At 41.7% G+C, this 20689-nt stretch overlaps 1 protein-coding gene and 2 long non-coding RNA genes across 3 annotated transcripts in view; all 3 read right to left on the reverse strand.

Moving 5' to 3' along the window:
- LOC115126381 (sodium/potassium-transporting ATPase subunit beta-1-interacting protein 4-like) overlaps positions 1-20689 on the reverse strand; it is a 163553-nt gene that overhangs the window by 34874 nt on the left and 107990 nt on the right. The window lies entirely within an intron of this gene.
- LOC135562713 (uncharacterized) lies at positions 752-1857 on the reverse strand. Its single transcript, XR_010460063.1, has 2 exons — positions 1719-1857; positions 752-1573 (listed from the first exon to the last, which is right to left on the reverse strand). It is a non-coding gene; the product is annotated as an uncharacterized LOC135562713 (long non-coding RNA).
- Positions 2552-3302, reverse strand: LOC135562715 (uncharacterized). The gene is made up of 2 exons (XR_010460064.1): positions 2796-3302; positions 2552-2664 (listed from the first exon to the last, which is right to left on the reverse strand). It is a non-coding gene; the product is annotated as an uncharacterized LOC135562715 (long non-coding RNA).

The raw sequence follows: 20689 nt of genomic DNA on the forward strand, positions 1-20689 counted from the left end.
ACCGAAACAAGGGAACTCCTTTCCTACTGTCCCCGCCCAGATTTTGGTTCGACTTTTTCAAGACAGCATTTTTTCCACAGACAAGCTAATCTTTTCACATCGCCTCCTGAGGATTTTTATCGCTTATTAACGTGTACTAATACCTAAAGTTGCATTACAAAAGTATTTCGAAGTGTTTTGTGAAAGTTTATCGTCGACTTTTAGAATTTTAAAAAATTACGTTATGAAATGCTATTTTTTTTTCTTTACTCGCGACGGAGTCGTAGTTCGATATCTAGGCTATTTATGGACCGATTTAATCGAAAAAAGACCCTAAATGATGTTTATGGGACATCTAGGAGTGCCAAGAAAGAAGCTCGTCAAAGGTAATGAATGTTTTATATTTTATTTCAGTGTTTTCGTTTGCGACGGATAACGCAAAATCTGTCATTTTTGGTGACGGTGGAGTATTTTGAGGGTGCATGGTATCAGATAATAGCTTCTCATGCGTTCCCCGAAAAGCATTTTACAAATCTGACTTGGTCGATAGATTCACAACGAGTGTAGCTTTAACCCTTTCACACGTACCATCACACGGGTGTGATCGTTCTACAGTGGTCCCTGAAGCGTACGATCACACCCGTGTGTTTAGAACACTCATTTAGAATGCTCGTTTAGAACGTCAGTTTCGAATGACGCAACAATCAGCGTTTGAGCTGGCCACACTTTTTTCAGAAACTATTTACACAAACACAGTCCTTACAAAGTTATGTCCAGAATGTCAGCAGTTTATTTTTGGATGGATTGTTCAGATATTCACAGAAGATATAGCATAACACAATCATCCTAACCGGAAAAATGTAGGCTACATTTGTCCTAGCGCTGAGGAAAGATTGACCCAACACAAGCAGTCATATTTTCTAACTCTCGGCTGACGTAAACTACAATATGAATTAGCTAATAGCAATTACTGTATATAATTAATCACATCACGGGTGAGTGAGCTCACCATTGATCGAAATAACTAGGTAAAACACTTTATAGAAATCGAAAGTAATCCGACATTAGTTTCAGCGCGCAGCCATGCATTTTTTCCTCACAGAAACCGAAGATAATAAGAGAAGAAGAGATGAGTTTGGTCTGTTTGTAGTATGCATGTTGAAGGGGTGTGTCATCTACCGTCGTTCACATCCCACCATGAATTTCCGGAAGTCCTCAAAAAATTTGTGAACTCTTACTCACCTCATTTTGTTATAACATCTTTGGTCAAACAGATGTGAATCCCAGAATGCATTGTATGTCAACAAACATGGATACACAGCTGGAATTAGCTTAGCTCATCATAATCAGTACAACCTTCAAAAAGGTATTTTACACACATAATATGTGCCCATTACAATCTGTGCAAGAATCGGAATGCATGATTTGTCACCTAGAATTGAAAACATGTGAATAAAATCGTAAATACACAAATAATTACCACACAAAACATTTTCTGATAGTGATTTATTGATACAAGTAGCGCGTGCCGGCAGTCAACCACGTAACCTCCCACTCTGCGCCATTCAGTGTTGTTGCAGCCATGATACTATGCCTTAGAGATGGGGGTGGAAATGCAGTTGTTGTTCAGTCACTGCATGGATATTAAATATGGGTTATGCATATTCAGTTTTTTGTCCTCTAGTAAAACAAGTTGTTGAACCAACTACCAGTACTGCAATAAAATAGATTAATATTACATATTGGCATATGTGTTTTCTTGCTGTGTTTTCATCCAGTACAACTGTTAAGGAGTGTACGTTAGCATACAAAAGCTGTCCTCATTCTTCAGCTCCAAAGATGTCCAGCTCCAGTTATGATATTGACAAATAATGTTTCTGATTTCTGAAAGTACAGAATAAAGAGGAATTATTCATTAGAATACAATATAAGGATATAGCAATAAAACAATACTACAAAGAAGTAACATAATAAACACTGCTATAAAAAATAGTTTATTGCATTGACAAAATCACAGATTTGAGTTATAACAGTAAGAAATTAACTTTTGAGCTCCACAAGGGGGCAAGGCAGGGCAGAACAGAGCTATGCTGAATAGACCAAATAAACAAACCATGTTCATATCTTTTATTTATTTAACTAGGCAAGTAATTTAAGAACAAATTAGTATTTACAATGATGGCCTACACCGCCAAACTCGGACAACGCTGGGCCAATTGTGCGCTGCAATATGGGACGCCCAATCACAGCCAGTTGTGATACAGCCTGGATTTGAACCAGGGTGTCTGTAGTGCCACAGACCGCTGCGCCACTTGGAAGTCATAAGGCCAGGGTAGCTTCAAAATACAACACAAGCTAATAGTTTTCTGACGCAACTAGCATCGTTTTACAGAGCTAATAGAATAATGTAGCTAGGTAAGCATGATTGACAATAACACCATAAAGGTTATAACATGTGTAACGTTACCTCACGTGTCCGCAGTTATAAGGAATATATTATGATCTACAGCTACAGCAGAAACGGCATACGGAAACTATTATTATAACTATTATAACGTAATAAGGCACTTACTTTGATGGAAACGCAGCCTGGATTTGAACCAGGGAGTCTGTAGTGACGCCTCTAGTACTGATGTGCTGTGCCTTTGACCGCTGCACCACTTGAGAGTCATAAGGCCATGGTAGCTTCAAAATGCAACACAAGATAATACTTCTCTGACGCATTTAGCATTGTTTTACAGAGCTAATAGAAGAATGTGGCTACGTAAGCACGATTGACTATAACACCATAAAGGTTATAAAATGAGTAACGTTACCTCACGTGTCCGCGGTGATAAAGAATATACACAAATATATTATGCTCCATACATACAGTACGCTACAATAGAAATGTGGAATAGAAAATGTGAACACGTGTGCAGATCCTGTTCTGATGGGAGATGAGCAAATGTCTGCAGACGTGAACTGCACAAACAATTGGGAAGTGCTTGGGGAATTTTGTCCGTGTCAGAAATGTCCCAAAAATGTAATTATCCGCAAAAGTAAAAATGACTATTTTTATGTGAATGAATGAGGAGGCGGAACACACCTAAATTCAAACTGTTTTTAGAAAATAAAAACTTGTTTGAAAATCATTTGAAATTGAAGTTAAAACAACCTATAAATATAAACAGGCTGCGTGCTTTAGTTTGAGGGCAGCGCGGATAAAATGTACTGTTACGTATCAATCACATTCTGGAATGGAGAGAACATTCTAACATCACGTGCATAAAAAAAACTCACGCTGGGGCGACCGTTAGAGATATTTGGAACTCACGCATGAAAGGGTTAATTCAGTATATTGTATGTCAATTTTAATGAAAGTTTGACGTATATCAACCTCTATGGTGGCGCTCTTGAGCATTTCTGCTGATTGTGGTCCCCAATTCGGTACCACGTCCTCAACAAGATAAACAAATCACATTTGCATAATAAGAGTTTACTTTAATTGAAAAATCCTATTTTAATAGTTCTTGTTGGATTGTGAGTGTTTGTCTCATTTTTAAGGTAAAGAGAAAAAAAAGTTACGAAATCATTTTACGTTGCATGTTGGAATTTACAAGGATGGAAGTCCTCTGCTTTTGGGCTAAAGAGCAGAAACCCAGACTTCCTGAAAGAAATTGATGATGTTGATATTGTAGTACTACAGGAAACATGGTGCAGAGGTGATGTTTCCACTGGCTGAACACTAGGTTATAGGGAGATAATCATACCATCCACCTAATTAAAAGGAATCAGACAGGGCAGAGACTCAGGGGGAATGCTAATATGGTATAAATCTGAACTAATTTATTCAATCAAATTGTGAAAACAGGAGAATTCTTTATCTGGTTAAAAATCAACAAGGAGGCCATCTTGACAGATAAAAGCGTCTTCCTCTGTGCCACATACATTCCCCCCTCAGAGTCACCCTACTTCAATGAGGAGAGTTCCCTCATTTCCTCCACATACATTCCCCCCTCAGAGTCCCCCTACTTCAATGAAGAGAGTTTCTCCATTTCCTCCACATACATTTCCCCCTCAGTCACCCTACTTCAATGAAGAGAGTTCCTCCATTTCCTCCACATACATTCCCCCCTCAGAGTCACCCTACTTCAATGAAGAGAGTTTCTCAATTTCCTCCACATACATTTCCCCCTCAGAGTCCCCCTACTTCAATGAAGAGAGTTTCTCAATTTCCTCCACATACATTCCCCCCTCAGAGTCACCCTACTTCCATGAAGAGAGTTTCTCCATTCTAGAGGGGGAAATTAGTCCCTTTCAGGCCAAAGGCAACGTACTGGTCTGTGGAGACATGCATGCTAGAACAGCAGAAGAACAAGACACTATTAACAGTCATGGGGATAAACACCTACCAGGAAGCAACAACCTTTCCCTCCCCACATGCCCCCACAGAAACAACTATGACAAAGTGAAAAACAAAAACGGAGTACATCTCGTGAAGCTCTGTGAACACTGGGTCTGTACATAGTCAATGGTTGGCTGAGAGGGGACTCTTTTGGTAGGTACACCTACAGCTCTGTGGAACACTGGGTCTGTACATAGTCAATGGTAGGCTGAGAGGGGACTCTTTTGGTAGGTACACCTACAGCTTTGTCGAACACTGGGTCTGTACATAGTCAATGGTAGGCTGAGAGGGGACTCTTTTGGTAGGTACACCTACAGCTCTGTGGAACACTGGGTCTGTACATAGTCAATGGTAGGCTGAGAGGGGACTCTTTTGGTAGGTACACCTACAGCTTTGTCGAACACTGGGTCTGTACATAGTCAATGGTAGGCTGAGAGGGGACTCTTTTGGTAGGTACACCTACAGCTTTGTCGAACACTGGGTCTGTACATAGTCAATGGTAGGCTGAGAGAGGACTCTTTTGGTAGGTACACCTACAGCTCATCCCTTGGCAGCAGCACTGTAGACTACTTCCTCACCGACCTAAACCCAGAGTCTCTCAGAGCCTTCACAGTCAGCCCACTAACACCTCTCTCAGACCACAGTAAAATCACAGTGTATCTGAGAAGAGCAGAACCCAACCATGAAGCATCACGGCCCAATAAATGACATGGTACAAAACAGGCCTATAGATGGAGTGCAAATAGTGCAGACATCTACCAAAAAGCAATTAGTAGCCAAAAAATACAATCTCTCCTGGACAACTTTTTAGCCTTAACATTCTCCTATAGCAATGAAGGTGTAAATTTGGCTGTTTGGAACATAAACTTTATATTTGACAAATTAGCCTCCTTGGCTAATTTAAAGAAGCATAAGAGCAATCCAGAAATAACAGATAATGAAAAATGGTTTGATAATTATTGCAAAAATCTAAGAAAGTCATTGAGAAATATATCTAATCAAAAACACAGAGAACCAGACCTCAAAAATGTACGCCTTCAATATGGGGAAACACTGAAGCAATACAAACACACCCTAAGAACAAAAAAGGAAGAGCTCATTAGAAATCAGCTGAATGGAATTGAGGAATCGATAAGAGTCAACCCACTTCTGGGTTAATTGGAATAAATTAAACAAACCTCATCATGAGGAATTGGCTCTCCAAAATGGGGATATGTGGAGAAATCACTTTGCAAACCTCTACAGTGATATAACAACGAGCAGAGAACAAAAAGATATACAAGAAAAGTACAACTATGCACTCTCCATCCCAAAAAGGCCTGTGGCGCTGATGATATTTGAAATGAAATGATCAAATATACAGACCACATATTCAAATTGGCTATACTCAAACTCTTCAACATTATCCTCACTGCAGGTATTTTCCCCGATATTTGGAACCAGGGATTGATCACACCAATCTATAAAAATGGAGACAAATTTGACCCAAATAATTACAGAGGAATTTGCGTTAACAGCAACTTGGGGGAAATTCTCTGCAGTATTATAAATAACAGACTACATAATTTCCTTGAAGAACACAACGTCCTGAGCAGAAGCCAGATTGGATTTCTAAAAAATGATCGTACAACAGACCACATTTACACCCTCCACACTCTAATTGACAAACAAGTAAACCAAAACAAAGGCAAAATCTACTCGTGTTTTGTAGATTTCAAGAAAGCATTTGATTCTATTTGGCACGAAGATGACCTGGTGCTGCTGTCTCCCACTAAAGAGGGGTTACAGCAGCACCTAGATCATCTTCACAGGTTCTGTCAGACGTGGACTCTGACCATTAACCACAGGTTCTGTCAGACCTGGGCTCTGACCGTTAACCTAAAGAAAACAAATATGATGATATTCCAAAAAAGGTCCGGAAATAAGGATGAGAAATATAAATTCTATTTGGACACAGTTCTATTAGAAGACACCAAAAACTACACATATCTAGGACTAAATATCAGCAACACAGGTAGCTTTCACATGGCTGTGAATGAGCTGAGAGACAAAGCAAGAAGAACATTCTATGCCATTAAAATGAACATTAAAATCGAAATTCCAATTAGAATCTGGTTCAAAAATGTTAAATCAGTTACAGAACCAATTGCTCTATATTGCAGTGAAGTATGGGGTCCAATCTCTAATAATGAATATTGCAAGACTGTATTGCAAGTGCAAAGAAAAATGAATACCCCCCTCCTCATTCGAATAGAAAAAAGAGCCATCAAATTTTACAACCATCTAAAAACAAGTGACCCCAAAACATTCCATCACACAGCTCTAGAATGTCAAGAGATGAAACAAGAGAAGAGTCCCCTCAGACAGCTGGTTCTGAGGCTCAGTTCACCAACCCAAACCAACCCCATAGAGCCTCAGGACAGCACTCAGAAAATCTGGCCCAACCAAATCAAAACAAAAATAAAAATATATCACCTATTGGAAAGACACCACAAAAAAATCAAAGTAAACTTCAATTATATTTGGCTCTAAACAGACAGTACATGGTGGCAGACTATCTGACCACTGTGACTGATAGAAAACTGAGGAAAACATTGACTAGGTACAGACTCAGTGAGCACAGTCTGGCTATAGAAACCGGTCGTCACAGACAAACCTGGCTGCCCAGAGAGGACAGGCTGTGCTCACTCTGAGACAGAGCTGCATTTCCTATTACACTGTGACAAATACTCAGACCTAAGAGAACATTTCTTTCCCAAAATTATAATTCAATACAAAGAATTGGAAACTGTAAAAGATGTAGAAAAAATCAAATATTTATTGGGTGAAAAGCCAAAATGTGCAGTTTTGGCAGCCAAATATGTGTCCTCCTGCCACAACCTGAGGGACAGCCAGTGAAAAGTGCAAAGTAATGTCGATAATATTTCCCATCTTGTTTTGTTTTGTCTTTCATACCATGTCATGTGTCTTCTCAGTCATGTTGACACTGGTCTACTACCATTGCTTTAATGTATTTTTGTTCTCATTAATATTGTTGTTGTAGTTGTTGTTAAAACCTCTTGCTTCTACCTGGCACGCAGGCGTCCCATCTAGAGCTCTGGAAATGCAAATGCGCTACGCTAAATGCTAATAGTATTAGTTCAAACTCAAACGTTCATTAAAATACACATGCAGGGTATTGAATTAAAGCTACACTCGTTGTGAATCCAGGCAACAAGTCAGATTTTTAAAATGCTTTTCGGCGAAAGCATGAGAAGCTATTATCTGATAGCATGTAACACCACAAAAGACCCGCAGGGGACGTAAACAAAATAATTAGCATATTCGGCGCTACACAAACCGCACAATAAAATAGAAAACATTCATTACCTTTGACCATCTTCTTTGTTGGCACTCCTAGATGTCCCATAATCACTATTGGGTCTTTTTTTTTCGATTAAATCGGTCCATATATAGCCTAGATATCGTTATATGTAGACTGTGTGATCAACGAAAAAAAACAGCGTTTCATAACGTAACATCATTTTTTTAAATTCAAAAAGTCGACGATAAACTTTCACAAAACACTTCGAAATACTTTTGTAATGCAACTTTAGGTATTAGTAAACGTTAATAAGCGATCAAATTAATCACAAGACGAAGTATATTCTATAGCTGTCCGTCTGGAAAAATGTCCGGCTAGAAACTCAACCAAAATATCCGGTCCTAGACCTGAAGAACTGCGCTGCCTTGCATCTGTTTGACCAAGAAACAAATAGTAGGCAAATGACAAGACTCTAGACACCGTGTGGAAGCTGTAGGTACTGCAACCTCAGCCCCATTAATTGTGGTTCACCTTTATCAATGGGTTCAAGTCACGCAGGGATATATTCTTCCATTTTCAGTGATCAGGTTTTCCTGCGCTTTTCGATGAAACTCATGTTATGTTATAGTCACAGCCGTGATTTAACCAGTTTTATAAACGTCTGAGTGTTTTCTATCCACACATACTAATCATATGCATATACTATATTCCTGGCATGAGTAGCAGGGCGCTGAAATGTTGCGCGATTTTTAACAGAACGTTCGAAAAATTAGGGGGTAGAAGGAAGAGGTTTTAATGGTAATCCCATGTCCACAACTACTATTATTATTGCTGTTGGTCCCACCATTTACTTTACTTGAAACATGTTGGTATTACAGACTTGTACAGGTTGAAAATGTCAGTGGAGACACTTGCTAGTTGGTCAGCGCATGCTCAGAGTACACGTCCTGGTAATCCGTCTGGCCCTGCGGCCTTGTGAATGTTGCCCTGCCTAAAGGTCTTACTCACATTAGCTGCGGAGAGCGTGATCTCAGAGTTGTATGGTACAGCTGGTGCTCTCATGCATGTTTCAGAGTTATTTGCCTCAAAGCGAGCATAGAAGTAGTTTAGCTCGTCTGGTAGGCTTGTGTCACTGGGCAGCTCTCCGCTGTGCCTCCCTTTGTAGTCTGTAATGGTTTGCAGGCCCTGCCATATCCGATGAGCTTCAGAGCCGGTGTAGTACGACTCGATCTTAGTCCTGTATTGACGCTTTGCCTGTTTGATGGGTCATCAGAGGGCATAGCGAGATTTCTTATAAGCTTCCGGGTTAGAGTCCCGCTCCTTGAAAGCGGCAACTCTAGCCTTTAGCTCAGTGTGGATGCTGCCTGTTATCCATGGCTTCTAGTTGGTGTATGTACATACCATCACTGTGTGGACGACGTCATCGATGCACTTATTGATGAAGCCAATGACAGATGTGGTGTACTCCTAATGCCATCGGAGGAATCCCGGAACATATTCCAGTAGTCTGTGCTATAGCAACACAGTCCTGTAGCTTAGCATCTGCTTCATCTGACCACTTTTATATTGATCTAGGCACTGGTGCTTCCTGCTTAAGTTTTTTCTTGTAAGCAGGAATCAGGAGAAATGCAGTGTATTGACGTTTAATTGTACAACAAAGCTTATTTAGAGAAATTTTTGTTTTTTAATCTTATATATAAAAAAAAAATATATATAGATATATATATATATATATATATATATATACAGTATATACCGTATATAGTGAAAAGTCAAGATATGACTTTTAGCCCATATCGACCAGCCCGTCTAGACCCAAGCATACGAGGAGATTTGCCACCCTCACCCAGTAGCCATGGCCCTCTATACATGACCAGTGGGAGGATAAATCTGAATGCGACAACCTTGCTACACAAGATCATTGACCCATGCCCCTTCTACACGCTCAGTGTTTGGAAAAACAATGCCTTTTTTGAGAAGATCTGTGACCTACACGGATCATTCCTTAAATGCTTTGTATCGAAGGTTTCTATGCTTAATTGCAGGACCTTCTTTGGCCAGAGGGAAGATCTCCACTGCAAGGCCCGTTTAGCTTCTATCTCGACCTGTCTTACAGGCCTTGGCCCTAACACTGTAGGGTAACAGTAGGGTACAGGCCTTGGCCTTTACACAGTAGGGTAACAGTAGGGTACAGGCCTTGGCCCTTACACAGTAGGGTAACAGTAGGGTACAGGCCTTGGCCCTTACACAGTAGGGTAATAGTAGGGTACAGGCCTTGGCCCTAACACTGTAGGGTAACAGTAGGGTACAGGCCTTGGCCCTTACACAGTAGGGTAACAGTAGGGTACAGGCCTTGGCCCTTACACAGTAGGGTAACAGTAGGGTACAGGCCTTGGCCCTTACACAGTAGGGTAATAGTAGGGTACAGGCCTTGGCCCTTACACAGTAGGGTAACAGTAGGGTACAGGCTTTGGCCCTTACACAGTAGGGTAACAGTAGGGTACAGGCCTTGGCCCTTACACAGTAGGGTAACAGTAGGGTACAGGCTTTGGCCCTTACACAGTAGGGTACAGGCCTTGGCCCTTACACAGTAGGGTACAGGCCTTGGCCCTTACACAGTAGGGTAACAGTAGGGTACAGGCCTTGGCCCTTACACAGTAGGATAACAGTAGGGTACAGGCCTTGGCCTTTACACAGTAGGGTAAACAGTAGGGTACAGGCCTTGGCCCTTACACAGTAGGGTAACAGTAGGGTACAGGTCTTGGCCCTTATACAGTAGGGTAACAGTAGGGTACAGGCCTTGGCCCTTACACAGTAGGGTAACAGTAGGGTACAGGCCTTTGCCTTTACACAGTAGGGTACAGGCCTTGTACCTTACACAGTAGGGTCACAGTAGGGTACAGGCCTTGGCCCTTACACAGTAGGGCAACAGTAGGGTACAGGCCTTGTCCCTTACACAGTAGGGTCACAGTAGGGTACAGGCCTTGGCCCTTACACAGTAGGGTAACAGTAGGGTACAGGCCATTGCCTTTACACAGTAGGGTCACAGTAGGGTACAGGCCTTGGCCCTTACACAGTAGGGTACAGGCTTTGGCCCTTACACAGTAGGGTACAGGCCTTGGCCCTTACACAGTAGGTTACAGGCCTTGGCCCTTACACAGTAGGGTAACAGTAGGGTACAGGCCTTGCCCCTTACACAGTAGGGTAACAGTAGGGTACAGGTCTTGGCCCTTACAGAGTAGGGTAACAGTAAGGTACAGGCCTTGTCCCTTACACAGTAGGGTAAAAGTAGGGTACAGGCCTTGGCCCTTACACAGTAGGGTAACAGTAGGGTACAGGCCTTGGCGTCTCCAACGTGTGTCCAGTATGCATCTCTTCCCGTTTACAGAAGAGCGTCTCCAACGTTTGTGTCCAGTATGCATCTCTTCCCGTTTACAGAAGAGCGTCTCCAACGTTTGTGTCCAGTATGCATCTCTTCCCGTTTACAGAAGATCGTCTCCAATGTTTGTGTCCAGTATGCATCTCTTCCCGTTTACAGAAGAGGGTCTCCAACGTTTGTGTCCAGTATGCATCTTGCGCATTTACTTGGATGAAGCGAGAGTAATGCAGCAACAACCTCTGCATTGTTTGGGCAACTCCCTGCAAAGGGGGTCCCTTCCCTCGTTAACGGCTATCCCTTGGGATAGTGGAGGCTATTGTACTGGAAAATATAATAGCAAGGGTTACAGTCCGGAAGGGCTTGTTCCACCAGAGGCATGGCTACCTCTTGGGCACTGTTCTAAGGCATCTCCTTACAGGAGATTTGCTTTATGGCACGTTGGGCAACCATTCATACGTTTTATGAGGTCTTTATCGGCTGGATGTCACTGCACCTTCGTTTGTGCATACTTCTTTAGTGTTGGAGCCTCTGAGGGGTGATATGGTTGGGACAAACTACCCTGGCTTCGGAGAGCATGTCTGAGATACGGGACTTGGCCATATCCTATAGTGACACATCAAAACGAGTATTAGAAATACTCACTGCTCGCAGGAGCGCAAGGAAGAGGAGCATGCTTGAGAATGATAGACGAGTGGCACCTTATAGGGAGTAGAGGGGCTAACCTCATTCACGACTCGACCTGTCTGTCTCCAACAGAGGCTCTGTGATTGAATACTTTAAGCCTGGCACTGTCTATTTGACGATGAGTAAACAGCTTCCCCACCGAGTATGAAAATTAGATCACCTCTCTCTCTCTCTCTCTCTCTCACTGTGTGTGCGTGCGTGCGTGATTGTGTGTGTGATGAACAGCAAAAGAACAGGTGCATGTAGTCCCTGCTGCCCCCATCTCAACATATAATATACTGAATGCCATTAATCACAATAAACAAATTCACCACAAACTCAGACAATGCACACATGCATGCACTCACAGAGAGTTCTAACCACGCAGCACACTATAAAGAAGAGAAGAACAGAGCGTTCTAACCACACAGCACTCTATAAAGAAGAGAATAACAGAGAGTTCTGACCATGCAGCACACTATAAAGAAGACAGTAAGAAGAGAAGAAGAGAGAGTTCTAACCACACAGCACACTATAAAGAAGAGAAGAACAGAGAGTTCTAACCACACAGCACACTATAAAGAAGAGAATAACAGAGAGTTCTGACCATGCAGCACACTATAAAGGAGTAAGAAGAGAATAACAGAGAGTTCTAACCACGCAGCACACTATAAAGAAGAGAAAAACAGAGAGTTCTAACCACACAGCACACTATTAGGAAGAGAATAACAGAGTTCTGACCATGCAGCACACTATAAAGGAGTAAGAAGAGAAGAACAGAGAGTTCTAACCACGCAGCACACTATAAAGGAGTAAGAAGAGAAGAACAGAGAGTTCTAACCACGCAGCACACTATAAAGAAGAGAATAACAGAGAGTTCTGATCATGCAGCACACTATAAAGAAGTCAGTAAGAAGAGAATAAGAGAGAGTTCTAACCACACAGCACACTATAAAGAAGAGAATAACAGAGAGTTCTGACCACACAGCACACTATAAAGAAGAGAATAACAGAGAGTTCTGACCATGCAGCACACTATAAAGGAGTAAGAAGAGAAGAACAGAGTTCTAACCACGCAGCACACTATAAAGGAGTAAGAAGAGAAGAACAGAGAGTTCTAACCACGCAGCACACTATAAAGAAGAGAATAACAGAGAGTTCTGATCATGCAGCACACTATAAAGAAGTCAGTAAGAAGAGAATAAGAGAGAGTTCTAACCACACAGCACACTATAAAGAAGAGAATAACAGAGAGTTCTGACCACACAGCACACTATAAAGAAGAGAATAACAGAGAGTTCTGACCATGCAGCACACTATAAAGGAGTAAGAAGAGAAGAACAGAGAGTTCTAACCACGCAGCACACTATAAAGAAGAGAATAACAGAGTTCTAACCACGCAGCACACTATAAAGGAGAGAATAACAGAGTTCTAACCACGCAGCACACTATAAAGGAGTAAGAAGAGAAGAACAGAGAGTTCTAACCACGCAGCACACTATAAAGAAGAGAATAACAGAGAGTTCTAACCACGCAGCACACTATAAAGAAAAATAATAAATACATCTAGAGGTTGGCTGTTTTTCCCTTAAAGCTGCAATATGTCACTTTTTGGGCGACCTGATCAAAATCATATAGAAATCTGTGTTATAGATCTGTCATTCTCATTGGAAGCAAGTCTAAGAAGCTGTATATCTGTTTTAAGTGCACTATTTCTATGCTTCCCAGTCTTAAGTTTCATTTTTGCATTTTTTCCTTTTGGTTTTCAAATCAAATCAAATCCAAATCAAATGTATTTGTCACATACACATGGTTAGCAGATGTTAATGTGAGTGTAGCGAAATGCTTGTGCTTCTAGTTCCGACAATGCAGTAATAACCAATGAGTAATCTAACTAACAATTCCAAAACTACTACCTTATACACACAAGTGTAAAGGGATAAAGAATATGTACATAAAGACACATGAATGAGTGATGGTACAGAGCGGCATAGGCAATATGCAGTAGATGGAATCGAGTACAGTATATACATATGAGATGAGTAATGTAGGGTATGTAAACAAAGTGGCATAGTTTAAAGTGGCTAGTGATACGTGTATTACATAAAGATGCAGTAGATTATATAGAGTACAGTATATACGTATACATATGAGATGAATAATGTAGGGTATGTAAACATTATATTAAGTAGCATTGTTTAAAGTGGCTAGTGATATATTTTACATCAATTCCCATCAATTCCCATTATTAAAGTGGCTGGAGTTGAGTCAGTGTGTCGGCAGCAGCCATTCAATGTTACTGGTGGCTGTTTAACAGTCTGATGGCCTTGAGATAGAAGCTGTTTTTCAGTCTCTCGGTCCCAGATTTGACGCACCTGTACTGACCTCGCCTTCTGGATGATAGCGGGGTGAACAGGCAGTGGCTCGGGTGGTTGTTGTCTTTGATGATCTTTATGGCCTTCCTGTGACATCGGCTGGTGTAGATGTCCTGGAGGGCAGGTAGTTTGCCCCCGGTGATGCGTTGTGCAGACCTCACTACCCTCTGGAGAGCCTTACGGTTGTGGGCGGAGCAGTTGCCGTACCAGGCGGTGATACAGCCCGACAGGATGCTCTCGATTGTGCATCTGTAGAAGTTTGTGAGAGCTTTTGGTGACAAGCCGAATTTCTTCAGCCTCCTAAGGTTGAAGAGGCGCTGCTGCGCCTTCTTCACGATGCTGTCTGTGTGGGTGGACCAATTCAGTTTGTCTGTGATGTGTACGCCGAGGAACTTAAAACTTACCACCCTCTCCACTACTGTCCCATCGATGTGGATAGGGGGATGTTCCCTCTGCTGTTTCCTGAAGTCCACAATCATCTCCTTAGTTTTGTTGACGTTGAGTGTGAGGTTATTTTCCTGAAACCACACTCCGAGGGTCCTCACCTCCTCCCTGTAGGCCGTCTCGTTGTTGTTGGTAATCAAGCCTACCACTGTAGTGTCGTCCGCAAACTTGATGATTGAGTTGGAGGTGTGCGTGGCCACGCAGTCGTGGGTGAACAGGGAGTACAGGAGAGGGCTCAGAACGCACCCTTGTGGGGCCCCAGTGTTGAGGATCAGCGGGGTGAAGATGTTGTTACCTACCCTCACCACCTGGGTGCGGCCCGTCAGGAAGTCCAGTACCCAGTTCCACAGGGTCTCGAGCTTGATGACGAGTTTGGAGGGTACTATGGTGTTAAATGCTGAGCTGTAGTTGATGAACAGCATTCTCACATAGGTGTGCAGTGTGGTTGAGATTGCATCGTCTGTGGACCTATTTGGGCGGTAAGCAAATTGGAGTGGGTCTAGGGTGTCAGGTAGGGTGGAGGTGATATGGTCCTTGACTAGTCTCTCAAAGCATGATGACGGAAGTGAGTGTTACCTTAGCTTTCTTGGGAACAGGAAAAATGGTACACCAGCTTCAAACAGCTGAAAATACAATATTTTGGTTATGGAAATTATTTGATTTGATTTATTAGGGTCCACGTTAGCCAATGATAATGGCAGCAGCTAGCCTTACTGTGGTCCAACACATAAATCCTCTCTGGGATAGACGGCGGTATTTTCACGTCCGGATGAAAAGCCCAAAGTAAACTTCCTGCTACTCAGGTCCAGAAGCTAGGATATTATATATATAATATAATATATATAATATATATAGAAATGCATATTATTAGATTTGGATAGGAAACACTCTGAAGTTTCTAAAACTGTTTGAATAATGTCTGTGAGTATAACAGAACTGATTTGGCAGGCGAAACCTCAAACACAATCCATCCAGGGAAATTGTTTTTTGAGGTCAATCTGTTTTCCATTAGTTTCCTATGGCATGCCCGTTTTAATAGAAATATGCTTGCAGTTCCTATTGCTTCCACCAGATGTCACCAGACTTTAGAAATTGGTTGATGTTTTTCTTTTGAGTAATGAAGAAGTATGACTATTCAGAACGAGGATCGAGTCTAGTGTACTGTTATGTTTGGGGCGCGTGACCTAGTGCTCGCTCCACTTTCATTTTATCTATAGCTATTGAATACAGTTTATTCCGTCTTAAATTTTATCGATTATTTACGGTATAAAATACCTAAAGTTGTATTAGGAAAGTTGTTTGAAATGTTTGGACCAAGTTTAAAGGTAACTTATTAGATCATTTGTAGTCATGTTGGGCAAGTTGGAACCGGTGATTTTCTGAATCAAACGTGCCAAATAAATGGACATTTTGGGGATATAACGACGGAATTAATCGAACAAAAGGACCATTTGTGATGTTTATGGGACATATTGGAGTGCCAATAAAAGAAGCTCTTCAAAGGTAAGGCATGAATTATATCGTTATCTCTGAGTTTTGTGTCGCGCCTGGTGAGTTGAAATATGATTGTCATGTGTTTGTTTGATGGGGTGCCGTCCTCTGATAATCACATGGTTTGATTTCGCCGTAAAGCCTTTTTGAAATCTGACACGGTGGCTGAATTAACAAGACGTTTTAGCTGTAATTTGGTGTATTGCACTTGTGAAAGTTAAATATATATATTTTTTTGTGAATTTCGCACTCTGCCATTTCATCAGATGTCAAATCCTGCTAACAAATCCCGCTAATCCATAAGAAGATAACAAAAAATACCTTACAGACAAAAAAATACAATTGACATACATTTCAAAACATTAACATGTAGATGCATGTAGTACATCTATCAGTAGCACATACATGTCAGTACATATACACAACAAGTAGGTCACATGGGGAGAGGCATTGTGCCGTGAGGTGTTGCTTTATATTGTTTTATTAAACCAGGTTTTATTGTTCACTTGTGCTATATAAGATGGAAGGGAGTTCTATCCACTCATGGCTCTGTATAATACTGTACGTTTCCTTGAATTTGTTCTGGACCTGGGGACTGCATGTCAGGTGGGGTAAGTGTGTTTGTCAGTGTTGTGTGTAAGTTGACTATGCAAACAACTTGGAATTTCCAACACATTCATGTTTTCTTATAAAACAAGAAGTGACGCATTCAGTCTTTCCTCAACTCTTAACCAAGAGACACTGGCATGAATAGTGTCACACCCTGATTTGTTTCACCTGTCTTTGTGCTTGCCTCCACCCCCTCCAGGTGTCGCCTATCTTCCCCATTATCCCCGGTGTATTTATACCTGTGTTCTCTGTCTGTTGCCAGTTCATTTTGGTTGTCAAGCCTACCAGCGTGTTTCCCCTTGCTCCTGTCTGTTTCTAGTTCATGTTTTCTAGTTTTGACCATTCTGCCTGCCCTGACCTCGAGACTGCCTGCCGTTCCATACTTTATGGACTCTGATCTGGATTACTGACCTCTGCTTCTCCTTGACCTGTCGTTTTGCCTGCCCCCTGTTCGAGTAATAAACCTTTGTTACTTCGACACTGTCTGCATCTGGGTCTTCTCCTGAAATGTGATACATAATATGCTGCTCTGTTTCTTGGTCAGCTGCAGGTTAACTAGGTCTTTCTTTGCAGAACTTGACCATAAGACAGGACAATAATCAAGATAAGATAAAACTAGAGCCTGTAGAAGCAAAAAATCTCTTTACTACGGGCAGACCTATATTTACAACCACTGAAACTATATGTTTTGCCCATGACAGTTTACAATCTAAGGTAACACCAAATAATTTCCTCAACTTGTTCAACAGCCACACCAGGTCTAGAACTAGAAATACAATGCTCTTACTTTTAGAGATGTTCAGGACCGGTTTATTACTGGCCACCCATTCTAAAACAGACTGAAACTCTTTGCTTAGGGCTTCAGTGACTTCATTAGCTGTGGTTGCTGATGAGCATGTGGTTGTATCATCAGCATACATGGACACACAAAATTTGTTTAATTTGTTTAATGCCAGTGGCAGGTCATTGGTAAAATTGAGAAAATATTAGAGGGCCTAGAGACCTGCCCTGCAGTACACCACACATGACATGTTTGACATTAGAAAAGTTTCCCATTAAAGAAAACTCTATTCTGTAGATAGATAGCTCTGAATCCACAATATGGCAGAGGCTGAAAATACATTTTCAACAACAGGTTATGGTCAATAATATCAAAGGCTGCACTGAAGTCTAACAGCTCCCACAATCTTCTTCTTTTCAAAAAAAGTTTGTAATTTTTACCCCCTTTTTTGCACCAATTTCGTGATTAAATCTTGTCTCATCACTGCAACTCCCAGACGGGCTCGGCAGAGGCGAAGGTTGAGCCATGCGTCCTCCGAAACATGACCCGCCAAGCCACAATTCCTAACACCCGCCCGCTTAACCCGGAAGCCAGCTGCACCAATGTGTCGGAGGAAACACTGTTCAACTGACAACCAAAGTCAGCATTCAGGCGCCCGGCCCGCCACAAGGAGTCGCTAGAGCACGATGAGCCAAGTAAAGACCCCCCAGCCAAACCCTCCCTTAACCCGGGTGATACTGGGCCAATTGTGTGCCGCCTTGTGGGACTCCCGGTCATGGCCGGTAATGGCCGGTAATGGCTGGGATCAAACCCCAGGCTGTAGTGACGCCGCAACACTGCGCGATGCAGTGCCTTAGACCGCTGCGCCACTCGGGTGCCCCCCAAAATCTGCTTATTATCAATCATCAGTCATTTGTGTCAGTGCAGTACATGTTGAGTGCCCTTCTCTACAAGCATGCTGAAAGTATTTTGTTAATTTGTTTACAGGGAAATGGCATTATATTTTTTTCAACAGTTCGCTAAGAGCTGGCAGCAAGCTTATAGGTCTGCTGTTAGAACCAGTAAAGGCCACTTTACCACTCTTGGATAGCGGAATCTCCAGGCCTGAGGAAAAAGACTTTCCTCTAGGCTCAGATTAAAGATTTGACAGATAGGAGTGGCTATAGAGTCAGCGACCATCCTCAGTAGCTTTCCATCTAAGTTGTCAATGCCATGAGGTTTGTCATTATTCATCGATAACAATTCTTCCACCTCTCCCACACTAACTTTACAAAATTAAAACTTGCATTGCTTTTCTTTCATTATTTGTTTTTTTAAGGATGAATAAAATGTCTGATTGTTCATTGTTGGCATTTCCTGCCTAAGTTTGCCACTTTGCCAATAAGGTAAAATAATTGGCAACATCAAATGGTTTTGTGATTAGATTTTCCCATCATTCTTAATATCATTGATCTTGAGTTCATAATATAGTTTCTTCTTCTTTTTGTTGAGTTTAGTGCCATAATTTCTCAGCCAGTCAGATGTGCAGCCAACCACTCCCTTTGCCTCATTACTTTCAGCCATACAGTTTTGCAATTCCTCATCAACACATGGAGCCGTACCAGTTCTAACAGCCAGTTTCTTAACAGGTGCATGTTAATCTATAATTGGAAGAAGCAATTTCATAAATTCATCAAGTGCAGCCTCTAAATTATCCTTATTAATCACATCAGTGTCACGGCCTGGCCATAGAGAGGCTTTTTATTCTCTATTTTGGTTAGGCCAGGGTGTGACTAGGGTGGGCGTTCTGTTATTTTTTCTATGTTTTTGTATTTCTTTTTTTTGGCTGGGTATGGTTCTCAATCAGGGACAGCTGTCTGTCGTTGTCTCTGATTGAGATCCATACTTAGGCAGCCTGTTTTCCCACTATGGGTTGTGGGTAGTTGTTCTCTGTGTCTTTGTTTCACCATACAGAACTGTTTCGATTTTCATTGTTTCTCTTTGGTTATTTTGTACTCTGTGTTCAGTTATTTATTACATTAAAATGGACATTTACCACGCTGCGTTTTGGTCCGATCTGTCATACTCCTCATCAGAGGAAGAAGATCGTTACAATCAGACTATCAAATAGAATATTTTTTAACATCTTCCACATAAGAGTCATAGCTAAATCTTTTGTATAATTTCTTATACACTACTTTGTCTTTCCTGGATATAGCCCCTATATTGTGATCACTGCATCCAATGGGTTCGGATACAGCTTTAGAACTATACATGTAGATGATTCAGCACCCTGGTAGGTTGATTAATAACCTGAACCAGATTACAGGCACTGGTTACAGTGAGAAGCTTCCTGTTGAGCAGCTTCATGAAAACAATCAGGTCCCCAGGAAAGTAGACAGTTCTGTTTACATTGCATACACTACTTCACAGTGGTTTAGATGGTAGGATTCTTTACACTATACTTGTTTGTTTTGTCACATAAACTGAAATCAGGCTAGCTATTTGATTTTTAGCAACGAGGAAATGTCGGAGTGATTTCTGCATAGTGCATCTTTAATGTGGTCATTTTCCCCCACATAGGCAGCAGCTGCTGCTCATTCTCTCACTCACTCACAACTACCCCCAGTCTCTCTGTTGTTTAACTGATCCTTTGTTGGGTGAAATGAATCTGAGGACAAATCCTCAGTTTCACCTAAACAGATGAACAGTTAAAGCTGTGGAGACTCTGTGGTTTAATATGCCATGTTTTTATTATGCTCCTTATAGCCTGTCAATGACTCTCCAATGCCCATCTACCCCAGTCATTGCCAGCTTCGGACAAAATTATCTCTCCTCCTTTTCCCTGTTTGCCCCTTTTCCCCTTCACCCATCTCTATTCCTTTCTCTCTCTAGCCAGCCAGACTAAGGGGATGTACACGTTTTCATACTGGTTTATACTGACCTTTAATGCTGGTTTTAATGCAGCTTTATCAACAGTGTATCACTGCTTCATAGCGGTGTAACAAGCATAACTCGATAGAATAAGAACAGTAGCTAGTGTTTCATTAGTGGTTAAAGGTTATTTATAGGACTGTATCTTCTACATAAAACAACCCCATGTAACACACACCTCACACAACTGGCTTATAACACACACAGCACCCATAACACACAGAACTGCACACACACACAACAAATTCCTTCAGATTAGCTGCCATCCAACTTCCAGACTAAGCGTCTCAGTGTACGATGCAGTCACAGGCCTCCAGGCAGATACACAGCAGCTGTCACACTGACTCCCAACAGCTTCTCTCAC

The sequence above is a fragment of the Oncorhynchus nerka genome, linkage group LG20, assembly GCF_034236695.1.
Source record: "Oncorhynchus nerka isolate Pitt River linkage group LG20, Oner_Uvic_2.0, whole genome shotgun sequence".
Classification (NCBI taxonomy): domain Eukaryota; kingdom Metazoa; phylum Chordata; class Actinopteri; order Salmoniformes; family Salmonidae; genus Oncorhynchus; species Oncorhynchus nerka.